The 12875-nt window shown below is 48.7% G+C and overlaps 1 pseudogene; it reads right to left on the bottom strand.

The window, feature by feature from the left end:
- Positions 1–941: 941 nt before the first annotated feature.
- Positions 942–12528, bottom strand: LOC149367274 (uncharacterized; annotated as a pseudogene).
- Between the last annotated feature and the right edge of the window lie 347 nt (positions 12529–12875).

The raw sequence follows: 12875 nt of genomic DNA, 5'->3' as shown, positions 1-12875 counted from the left end.
CTTATTTTTGAGAGCATGTGCTCGATAAGACATAATCTGATAACAGAAAAAAGTCAAAGGCCGTGGTGTTTTGTGGGCGCTAATTACAGCATTTCTTCCCGGCAGAAAGAAGAAAAATACTGCCCGCGAAAATCATACCAAAATATCGGCCTTGTGCAAGTTCATTCACGGTCTCCAGCGTTAAACGAAGAGAAACGTGGCCAGCCCGAGCTACCAAGTGAAAGATAAGGGTGGATATTTGATATCTACTCCAAAGTTTCGGTGGTTAGCGTACGAAAGCAGACGCGATCACAAAATATCGCACAGAAAAGAAAAATTACCGACGATTACGTTACTTCCTAATGCGAAATTTGAGCGCAGCAAATGAGCTGTTTCACCTTTTCGATAGATTGAGGCAAAGAAATCGAGCAACACATGTATGCGCTATCACAGAATTTTTTTTTTATTTTTCACACGTATTCGCAATTTCGGCTCGGGCGGTGCACATATACAGATCCGCCGCCACCGATCTGGCTCTCTGATTGCCACCGCACAGGGGTTGCATTGGAGGAGGAGCGAAGAAAGGAATTAAGTTCGAGCCGGCGCTTTGACAACCGGAGACTCGCAGGAAGAGGGGGGAGGGGGGCGGCGTGTACACCCAGCGGCAAACGATGGGGGCAGAAGCGCGCGCAGCAAGCGGATAACACGATAAAGGGAGGAGGGAAGAGATAGCAGCGACTTACTGATGCCGCTGACGCCGATAGCGCTGGGGGGATGAAAGGGGGGCGGAGCTGGTTACGAGGCCGACGACAACGCCGACGCCGACGACGACGCGAAACCCAGGAACGGACGCCAAAGAGCTGCGCTCTAAAAATAAAGTGCTACCAAAAAGGTGGGTATTATCAGGGGCATTTGTCAAAAACTGAGGTACGTTCATCCAAGCTTTGTCCAAATCAAGGATCTCAGTTTCGTGTAAACGATGAGCTGCTGACGTGCATCTTTTCTGTCTCCACAGAGAACGCGCCAGTCACCATCTCGGTAGTGTGCTCTTCGTCCGGGGGCGCCTCGTGCTTCACGTCGTCGGCCTCCTTGACGACTTCGTCAGCTCCTCCAGTACCAGAAGCCCCCGCCTGCTGCGTGTCCGAGCACGGGTGTTTCTGGCACTCTTCGGCAAGGTGGACGCCGTTTTTCTTCCTGCTCTTGCGTCTGTCTTTCACCAGAACTGGGCCACGCAGCGTCAACGGAGGCAGGACGCCTCGGGCAGCAACCACGTTGGGCTGCTCGTTGACTGGGCTTTGCGATTCGGACTCGCCCTTGCCTACATCGAAGGCTTCGGGTGCACGCTCGTCATGCGGTTCGTCGTATTGGTCGGCTGCGATGACCGACGCAGGCTGCTCTGGGGCTCTTTCGGTCGTCGTTGCAGCAGCATTGACTACCGCAGATTGACCTACGGCGGAGTCGTCCTTGTCGAGTGTGGTTGCACCGGAGTCAAGACCAACGAATAAAACATGTTTTCGGTCTTCAGCATCATCCGTCAAGCTCACGGGGCCAGGTGCATCGCTGGGAACCCCTGGAACTCCCGGCGGAGTCCACCGCTGACCACCGCCTTTCTCGTGCTCCATCACTTCAGCTGTGGCGGCCACCTCCCGTGACGGCAGCAGTGCTGATTCGGGCCCTGGCCCAATTTCCTCCGGTCCATGGCTTCCAGGAGCGTCTGTAACAGGAACAGCGCTTGGGGTTTGTTCCTGTTTGAGGTCTCCCTGCCTGTGCTGCATCTGCATCTTTCCGGCAGCTTGAGTCGCAGGCTCCGCCCGTGCGTCGTTCGTAGGCTCGGCCAACGGCCGTTCTGGAGGGACACCACTGCCGGCCTTGCATTCCGAGCTGCCGCCATCCGGCACGGCAGGCAGCAACTGTGTTGACGCCTCTCGCCTCCTCTTCTCGAGGTACTCTTCGAAGTTGAACTCGGGGGAGGATGGCGCCCCTTCCTTCTTACGCGACGTGCGGCTGGGCGTCGTGGAAGCCGTGCTGTTTGCCGTACTGCCGAGGGATTTCTCCCCTTTCCCTGCACTCCCGTGGCGAGCCGCTTTGCCGTGCGTCCTGTTCCTGGTACCGAAAAGCACCATCTGCATGGTGTCGAAGCTGGGCATGCCGCGACCTGGCTTCTTCGACGACGCCGCCGTGGTCTGTTTGCTGTCCTTAGCGTCTGCGGCGTCGTGACGCCAGACGTAAGACACCGCGCCCTTGTTCGGAACGACTTGCAGGGGAGCCCCTTCGGCCTCGTCGTCGTACACGTGACGCAAATGGCCCGCGGGCTCGAACCAATTCTCCAGCAGAGCTGGTTCTTGCGCTGATGGTCCTTGGGTGTTGCCAGTCGGACGCGGTGGATGCTTGCTTGACGGGCTGTCTCGTTCGGAGTGGTGCTTGCATGAGGAGGCTTGGCTCGGCTGCTTGGAAGGCCGGGAACCTTTGCGGCGCCAGGTAAAGCGGTCCCGGGTGCTTTGGTCCTAGGGCTGCGTGTAAGACGATTCCTGGCAGGATATCGCGGTGTCGGCTGCGGTTACCGGCGACTCTTCTTGAAAGGACGAGAGGTAGTTCACGTAGACGCTGAGAAGAATAAGGGCCTGCAAAAAGTGAAGGCATTCGATCACTGGACTAAGTAGTCTCCCTAGGTGCCGTCGTTGCAGAAAACGTCCTGTGGAGCAACACCTGTTGTTAGGCTAGTTGGTAAGCCATGATCTCAGAAGAATCAGCGCAAAAGGATAACGGACAAGAATGAACGAGGACGACACGGTATAGAAGCGCTGAACTTTCAACTTTATATCGGTCCCTGACAAGTTTCCTGTCAGGGACTATGACGCACATGCAGATCAATACCGTTTATATCCCGAGTGATTGTCTTATCTAAATGGCCTTGCTCAGCTTGGGCGTCATGGCCCCTGACAGAAAACTGTATAAATACGTTGCAATAGCTTCTTACGAAATAAAGTGGAAAGTTCAGCTCTTGTGCCCATGTCGTCCTCCTTCATTCTTGTCCGTTGTCCTTCTGCGCTCGCTCTTGTGAGATCATGTGAAGGAAGCTTCTTTTTATTTTGGGGCACAACTTTGTGATAACGGACTTCTATTGGGGCCATTCATGATAATAGTAGGCGTCATTTGTTGCATAGGATAGCTCAGAAGATGAGCAGACGCAGGGCAATACAAATTGAAAACAATAATCCAAACTTCTTGCACGGTCTGAATTATCACTTGGTTGTCTTATGCTTACTACGTGAGACGGCTTCGGCGCGTGAGGCCGCTATATCGTTAATGGGGGTCTTCAAGGACACCTATCCACATGTTGCTAGAAGCGCCTTTTCCTTGTCTTGGGGGGTTTCACGACAAGCTTCAGAGGATGACTCATATTCCTAGACAGAATTGAACACAGCTTAGTGCCTACCAGTGAGGCCACTGGTTTGGTTTAGTTTGGTTTATGGGGTTTAATGTCCCAAAGCGACTAAGGCTACGAGAGACGCCGTATTGGAGGGCTCCGGAAATTTCGACCACCTGGGGTTCTTTAACGTGCACTGACATCGCACATGGCTCCTACCAATATAACCGTTGTGTACTTCCGGCCGCAACGCATATGAAATAATGCTTGCTCCCATTTTGAGCTGACTGATTTCTGTTCATAACACGTTTGCCTGCAATAACATAGCTTTCACTGGCCGACTGCCGAGTGTATTTGCTTCTTTTGATATTACTGTATATTCCAGTAATTTGTGCATCTGTGTATATGACAAACATTATTATCGCTGTCCGGTTTTCAAGAGCGCAATGCGCAGGGGTATTGCGGGGAATTAAAAGGAAAAGCAGCAGCAAGTGTTGCACAGGTACCTTGAGGACGGCCACCGCGGTGTAGCCCAGTGCGGCAGGGATGTAGCTCCACTGCAAGGGTAATTAACATGCGATGTATGAGCGTGCTACTCCGACGAAATGACAGGCTTTACTAGTGTACTCGGCTACCTTAGTGACCGATAAACCTTTACGAAGTCAACCAGCTATGGAACCTCTAATCTTGGAGTATGCCTCCTGCTTGAAGTCCCCACCAAGTGTACAGAGGGCAAAACACATGCCTAGAACAACCAAACTGTGTTTTCCGTCGCTCCCAACGCCGCTGCGACCAAGAAGGATAAAATTGACGATTAAATTCTATGAGTTTAACTGCACATGTTTACATCCAGACCATTTTTAACCAAATCTTATAGCTAGTTATCGCGTGATCAGCCCGAAACACGCTCAGAACGTGTTCTAGACATGCGTTTTGCCCTCTGTACTTGCGAGATAAACTCGAAAAAATTCACAGAACCGCAGTGCATTTTGAATGTTCACGTTATCCGCAGACCGATTCTGTAACAGACATGCTGAAATGTTGCGACCTAGAACTGCTCGAAACACGACGAGAAAAGCTACATGGTTGAACTGTTTTTCCAAATCACCACGAATCAACTAAAAATAAACAAAGAAACATCTATTCACCCCCTCTAAAACAAAGTGCGCGTTTAAACCGCAGTGCCGCAATACGGTCTTAAAGAACACACCTAGCTGCTTTCCAAAACTTTTTTTTTCCCTTCATGTATTAATATGTGGAGTGGTCTTGCGTAATGCATTTTCGCAGCTCAAAATGTGATAGAGTTTGAGAGCCTTTTTGAATTATATTACAGGCAACGGGGGAATCGCTAATAGATCATGCTGTTGTTATGATTGGCCCCATCTTTGTTAGTGATTCACGTGCACTTGGTTGGTGCTGCTTTCTTTCTTCCTCTCAATGCTGGTCCTGTATTCTTGCTTTGATAACATTCTTTTGTGTCGTGTCACTGCCTGAGGTTTTTGTTCCTCGAAAATTAAAAGAAAAACCTCTCCTGTAATGGCCCTCAAGTGAGGGCTACAGTATTCCTCAATAAATAAATTTACAATCAATTATTTGGGCTGAGGTGCCAGAGGGTATGATATCCTCAGCGCAAAAGAACCCTGTGGTTACCCAATTCCGTAAGTCTTCATTTAGCAGTGGCAGCGTAATAAATCTTTGGAAGATGCTGCCTTTCGGAGAAACGTGTGAAACACGCCTATATTGGCGCGCATGTTATGATAAAGCAACTGGGCTGTGCGACGTCCTAGTGGAAGTGCGGAGTTATGTTGAATCTTTTTGGAACGCATATTCCTGCGTACTAAGCTTAAAATTTCTTCATGAAGGAGCCACATGGCAATGGCTGCAGTTGTACGTACAGGCGACGCGGATGTATCCCCTGGACTGGCGGGGGTCTGCGTATCTCCATTGACATTGGTGGTCATGTCTCCGTGAGATGACGCCTGCAGAGAGAGAGAGAGAGAGAGAGATAGAGCGATAGCCGCAAAAGAAAAAACGTGCTGAGTGCAGAAAAGTAGGCCGTGAAGGGAGACATAGAGGAGGAGGAGGAGGAGGAAAAAAGTTTACGTGAGGCCAGCATTAAGGCCACTCAAGAAAGGAGGGGGAGGAAAAAGGATGTTAGGAGAGGCAATGGTAATGATCCAACTCATTTCTCTCGGTCCCAGCATGACCAGGTACCCAACGCAGGGTGATTGTAATATTCGGATTTTTGTGAAAGGATTCTACTAGAATGTCATGTAGGTGGGTTTCTAGTAGTGTGCTTTATAAATTGAAATTTCTTTGCTGGGGTCGTTATAGATGTTGATGTTAGTTGTATGGTGTTTAGTGAGTAAAAACGCTTCTTGTAAGGCATATATCATCGCGTGATCCGGTTTTGGTTGATTATGGTTTAACGTCTCAAAACGTTTCAGGCTGTACGCCGTAGAGAAGGGCTCCGGATAATTTCGACCACCTGGGGTTCTTTAACGTGCACTGACATCGCACAGCACACGAGCCTCTAGAATTTCGCCTCCATCGAAATTCGGTATTATCGCGTGAGCTTCTAGAGTGGTTGTGTTGGGAGGGTTGGAAAATGGCCCAGCTGTGCGGATGATTAGTTCTGTCTGTACGGGTACATACAATGCATACGCATGTGACCCCATACTAGACCGAGCGACGTCCATGTAAGTACATCGTTATACACGTGATGTCTATGTGATGATGGTTTGCATATGCTTGACGTCGACCGTCATGAAGGTGTGGCGTCATGTATTTTGGTATGTTTGCATTGTTGGCTGAAGGCGTTGGCTAACTGGTGTCAGGTTGAGGGGGGAGATGGCTGCTTGGTTCAGGATGTCGCATACCTGCTCCGTAGAAGACAATCGCTCTACTTGCCTATGTTATTGTGTTAGTTCGGCGAGAGTGAGAAAGAGGCCAGTGTGTCGAAGTCGCTCACTTACGGCGCATATGGGAAAGATCCAGAGCGGCCTTGTTAACGGTGGTGGGTGAAGATTCGAGTTTTGTAGTTTCTGTACGTGTCAGCGGTAGATACGGGGTGGTGTACAGGAGTCTGCTTGGTAAGCAGACCTAGGTGGCCCATCTGCCTCTAGGGTTGGTTCTCTGGGAATTTACCGTCAGTTTTGCGCTCACGGTCTACGACGCCGACGACGGACCTCCAGCGACACGAGCTCCTTAATGCTAACTGGTTAAATTGCTGAACGCTGGGGGACATCAACGCAAGTTAAGTAACCCCACGTGGTGAATACACTCTAAATACGAATACGTCTGTGTAAGAGTAAAAAGGGAGGAAGATGTCCTCCAGCGCACACTCTTTTCCATATCAGTCCGAAGCGTTCGATCACTGACCATTTCGCGTGCGCTTTGGGAAATTGTACTCTCTATGCCGTACCAATAGCAGAGTCGTACACCTCTCCATCATCCTATCAGATCAGGTGAATGCTGAATGAAATAGGCCTCATTTACATATAAAAGGCGTTATGCTATCAAAGGACTACTCACCGGTGTACTTGGGAGGAACGTGTCGACACAGGAGGCGCACCAGATGAGGAGAGTGGTCAAGACGTTCCATATTATGAACAGCCTGATGATCGAGCTGAGATTCTGCAACGCGCAGAAGTGATCAATTAATGTTGTCTTTATCGATAATGTCCGCTAATACATGAGGTAAATTGCAATGCTCATGGAGAAACTGCAACAGACAGCACAATTTTCTTGAAGAAAATCTAGCAGTAGCAACCTACTACGGCACACATTATAGGAAATAGCCTGTGTGGTGCCTAAGCGTTATAACAGCTTTATAACCGAAGTAGTGAGTAACTGCTACGATTTGCGCAGCACAATTAGCTGAATACTTGGATGGCCGAAGTGTGGGACTTTGCCAAAGGTTATTTGAAAATGCGTTAGAGCAACCCTCCAAATGCTACATAGTTCACAATGCGGGAAAATATCTCTGCGGTACCATCCACATGCACAAGAAACAATAGTCGGAGAGGAATAAACAAGAGTATTGTACGCTATACCGGCGAAGTGCAGGACGCAAAGGGAGAGGAAATACACGCGTACACTTATTACCAAGCTGGTCGAATGTTTAGGGGAATCCCGCAAGGTGGAGGAGGTTTGTAATAAGGGAGTAACTACTCATTGACATCCACCCGAGCGCAGCCATACGGCTACAAAGGAAAGCTATACAGTTTTCTTAAAAATACACAGTTAAAGAAAAATTAGTCCTGGTCCGATGTTCGAACCCGGGACCACCGCTTCACTGAAGCAGTCGCTCTACCAACTGAGCTTTTTGTGGTAGGGCGAGAGCATATTGATCAATAACTGGAAGTGAGAAGAAGCTACATAATTGAGCTTACTTGTTCTTCGTCATCCTTGTTTGGCCTTCGAACCTAGCAAAAGCAAAATAGCAAAAAGGACTCCTTTAGCATGCTCGCTGACCGAGGTATAAGAAACTCTTGCAGCTCTGCTGCTGACCCTGATGGTAGTTTTTTTCTGAGCGCCACGAAGTACTGCATCTCCAGACGTCAGGAACCATCGAGCTTGGGACAGGACTAGGGCAGAACTACACGGAAAGTTCCGGGTGCATATGAATAGCAAGAACACTCCTAGCGGCACAGTACACTCTGATAGCCGGAAAAACTCGCGGCCAGTACTAAACTCTCGCAGTTAAATTTTCGGCTACAACTACAACACATTATTTAAAAGTACTGCGTCAAACACGGCGCTTTTAGTAAAGGGGTGCCTACTTAACGTTCACGGAAACACGAAAGACAAGCTCGCTGTAGCTGGAGTCGGAATGTGAGGTACTCACAAAGTAAAGGCTGAAAATTAGAATGACGTCACTCAGTGTATTCGTGGAGTGGGCTATGTCCAGGATTACTCTCATGGTCCAGTGATCTAAAAGAACCAAAGAGAGAAAGTTCTCGTCAACGCAGTAAGGTATTCTCAGAAAAGAAAATGAACGGGGGGGGGGGGGGGGGGGGGGAAGGTGCCAACAGTTCATGTAATTAAAGGCACAGTATGGAAACACGTGCGGTTTTAAAAGTCCAATAGCTCTGTTTGGTTAGAAAAAATCCGTTTGCCGCTGGACAGATATTTCAATGCATGAGGTGGAGCAGGGGGCTTAACTGCGCATTTCGCTAAGGCTTCTACGCTGTCGCTGTATACTAGTGAAGTCTCCTACCCTACTGCGCAGGGTAGACGGCTTTACTGCGTTGGTCAAGTGGTCATTTCATGAAGAAATAAAGCATTTTAAAAAGTTCTTGGTCACCTTTTCCGCGAATTCTAAACAGCTGGTCCTCAAGAACGTGCGGACTCACAAGAAGTAGTTTATAACACTGCACTGGTTCAGTGCTATAAGCTGTGCTAGAGAGCATGGAAATTTGTCTTTGCGGCGGGAGCCGCGCGCAGATAGAGATAGTGTAAAAGTTTTGGTCTATTGAGATATCCGAGAGTGAAAAACTTTTGGCATATAAAAGGAGCATTTAGCGATGTCTCTTAGCAACCGAAACAATGCTTGTGGCCGCACTGCAACGACGAGGCCTAAAGGAAGTATTTTTGAAAGGAGCAGCAAGCATAATGCACATGATACGCCAGCAGAAATAGGATTCTGCGCACTGTGAGACAGTTTGGCATAGGTGTCGCTGGCGGAAGAAAACGAAATCATGGGAGGTGGAAAAAGCAGTTACCAAACAAAACAACTGCCAAGATGGTTTTAGAGTGTTGTGTTAACGCCAGGAATTCCTGTGTGGCTAATGATGGCGTCAGACCGGTAGTGCTTAGTCTGGAGTTGTTTGGCTTTGGCGCCAGAAAATTAAGAGCAGTCCGCCTAGACCAGATTATTCACGGCGTTTAGGCGGTTCGTCTATGCTGGGTCTTAACACCGTGAATGGGTTCCCGCACGTGGCAACCCGCATGGAGTAAAAGCCGACGCACTCTCCATACGCGCAACTACACGGGTCTCTACTAGTCGAGGAAGGTCAAAGAGTGTGTGTGTGTGTGCGGGGGAGGGGGGGAATTTAGCTTGGGAAGGGACACCTGATCTTTGTCTCTGTATGATACCCTTTCGTGGAGGGTCGAAGACCACGTCGAACGTTACGATGAAACACAACAGAGGTTTGTTGTTTTTAAAGCAGGAAGAATGTCTCAAAAACACCTGAAAGAGGTTGTGAAACGTTTTCAGCGAAGTTTGAACGCCGTGTGCATTAAGATTCCTGACCCTTCATTCTATAGTATGCTTTGATTAGTTTCATCGTCCAGATTGATGACAAAAACATGTAAGCAAAACACATGAAAGAGGTTGTGAACCGTTTACTGCAGATTGCTGACCCTGCATTGATTAGTTTTTTCATCGTCCGGATTAATTTAATAGTATCAAAAACATAACTTCAGTTTCGCAGCACGCGCCCCCTTTCACTCTACCAAAGCGTGAACTTGTCAGCCAATCAGGAACTTCTCTCGTTGAACAAACAAGGCGCCGTAGCGAGACCTGTTCGCCCATAGTTGACCAACGTCGGAGCATCGTAGCGTTTAGACTGCAGCGCCATTGTGACAACTGCGGCGATAACAGCGACGGCGAAGACTGAGCCTGTTCGAGCACGAATTTCGCACTTTGGTCGCATATGGCGCTCAGTTTTGTTTTCTAATATCTTTTACTGGGTCACCTTCTCATTCAGTCTCGTTAATCCCCCTCGTCTGCAGCGGCGACTCACGAAAACAACGAGCTATCGCAGAAACGGTCCACGAAGCAAAACCTGGCTACAGTGGAGGCTGCGTCGATAGAGCACTTTTTCCTACAGCAGGCACAATAATGGCATAACCTGTAACATTCCTGCGAAACCTCGTTTTGCTTTTTCATCTCTGCAGACGACGAGGAAGTACCCTAAACAAATGTAGCATGAAGCAATTCCGCCGGCCAAATGGCATTTCTGAGTGAAATCTGAACTGGAAGAAATCGCCAGTTTAGCCGAGAGAAGCATTCTATTGCGCGCGTTTAAAACCCTACCATGTTTTTACTTTAGAACTTTTAGCCGCCGCGACGGCTCAGTGGCTTAGGCGCTCGGCTGCTAACCAGAAAGACGCGGGTTCGATCCCGACCACGGCGGTCGAATTGAGATGGAGGCAAAATTCTAGAGGCCCGTGTAATGTGCAATGTCAGTGCACACCAAAGATCCCCAGATGGTCGCTACGGCGTCCTTCATAGCCTGAGTCGCGTTGGGGCGTTAAACCCCCTCCCTCCCAGACCATAAAACTTCATAACTTTGGTATAAACCTGCTATTTAAGTAAAAACGAAAAGAGAAGGTGTGCCTATGTTTCTAAAGTCTTAAGCTAAACGTAATCGTCTAACTCTGATGCCGGCATGCAGCGTCGCAATGCCATTTTAGGAACCCAAAAAGGCTGGATTTCAAACGGGCATTATTGATTCTATATTCGACACTGCGCCCAAATATTTAGGAATCAGCATGTACAATGTTTACTCAAGCAATGAAAACTGTAATCGTGCAGGTCTATTTTCATTTGAAGACCCCTTTAAGCAACACATAAAGTAGCAGAAAATTTTATGGATCAAAGAAAGACACTACTTCACAACGTCGTCTACGGTCGGTGCGTTTGTGGCGCAGTCGCAGTCTAAAAAGGATGCAACCATGCAGCATGCGCGCAAGTAGCAATAGACTAGAATTTCTTATCGAACTCCATTAACATGCGTCTGTGCGCACAGCGATCTCTCGCTTACGGGACGGTCCTGGAAATCCCAGGAGCCTCGGGAGCCACGAGTTCGACGACCTTGCAAGCACTGAGGCGCAGTTCCACCCCTGCAAGGCGAATAAGCGGATACTGCAGGGGTGCTCCTTGAGCACTGCAAAGAAGCAGAATGGTGGCACAAATGAAACAGCAAAGAGCTAAGATTCAGCAAGCCATACCCTTCAGGTCATACGCAATGTGACCAATCAGCGTTGATTCTGGCTCACATGCACGCGACTGAGCGAATTGAGAGGTTGAGCGGATATTGTTTGTTATTCAAATACGCCGGAGGTTGAGGTATCGTACTCCGTTCACACTGGACGACATGAGACGTGTGCACGTCCGCTGTAGCTCCGTCTCTCTATGATACTTTACAGCGGCCAAAAAGAAAGCCGCACTGTTCGGTTATGATATATTCATCATCATCATCATCATCAGGCCGACTACGCCCGCTGCAGGGCAAAGGCCTCTCCCATGTCTCCCCAGTATTCTTGCTCATCACATATGTGCCTTTCGGATAGCAGTGCGACATGAACTCTGTGTTGCTGATTTGTAGTTTGTCTTGTTGGTTTTTGCTCTCTTTTCTCTTTTTTTTTCTTCTTCTAACTTTCCATGGAGGTGCACAGTTGTTGAAATCTGTGATACTCGGTGCAGTGAGCAATTTGTAGTGCTGCAACCCATAAATGTTTTCCCATTTCTTGTCATCTGTTTTATTGTATGTCTTGTTCAACTCGCCTCAATAATGCCGGCAGGGCCGTGAAGGTATTTCAAATAAATAAATAAATGAATAAGCCCTCTCGTTTGTCAGCTGCGGGCATCTTGTCCCCACTAGCTTCTTAACCTCTTCTGCCCACCTAACTTTCTGCCGCCCCCTGCTACGCTTGCCTTCTCTTGGAATCCACACTCCGTTACCCTCAAGGACCAGCAGTTATCTTGCCTTCGCATAGCATTGCCAGAGCCCACTTCTTCCTCTTGATCTGTACTAGGATGTTATTAAACCGCGCCAATTCCTTGCCTCACTCTGCCCGCTTCCTGTCTCTTAACGTTACACTTATCAATTTTCTTTCCATAACTACCGGTAAGATATATTAGGCCACAGTAATTCCGGAGGAAGCCCCTCAGGGAGCTATAAAAGCAGGATAAACACACATGCTGGGCACTAGGCACTCACGAAGCAGGCTGTGGTGACCAGGGCAACCTTGAGCTGCTCGCGGAAGTGTTCCAGCATCTCGCGGCGCGCCTCGTCCGACGGCAGTCGGGTGCCCGAGGGCCGGTGGTGCTTCCGCGCCACGTCGGTCCATGTCGAGGTCGACTGGTCCCGTCTCGGCATGCGCTGCTGCTGCTGCTGCTGGACGAGCGGCACTGTTCCCGGCTGGTCCCGGTGGCGACCCGATTGCCACATCATTGAGCAGCAGAATGCAGGCTTTCTCTGTGGGCTATCGGCCGTGCTGCCGTTCTTCTTCTTCTTCTTCTTCTTCTTCTTCTTCTTCTTCTTCTTCTTCTTCTTCTTCTTCTTCTTCACCTCTTTATAATGGCACATACCCACGTGGCGGGATTGGCCATGGTGTAGTGGTATACAAAAGGAAATTTTCATAGGATTACGACAGAATATCGGAGCCAAACGTGAATTTTGAAAAATGTATTCGTGAAAAACGACAGAAGAACATTTGAAGTGAAATAACAAAGAACATTTTGGCGAGAATAATAATAAAAAAAACTCCGAGACTTTTAAAGGAGTTAGAAAATCAA

This window comes from Amblyomma mixtum, chromosome 1 (genome assembly GCF_055824585.1).
Source record: "Amblyomma mixtum isolate Tamu chromosome 1, ASM5582458v1, whole genome shotgun sequence".
NCBI classification, from domain to species: domain Eukaryota; kingdom Metazoa; phylum Arthropoda; class Arachnida; order Ixodida; family Ixodidae; genus Amblyomma; species Amblyomma mixtum.
Note: the sequence above shows the minus strand (reverse complement) of the source record. Positions and strands in the feature narration are given on the sequence as shown.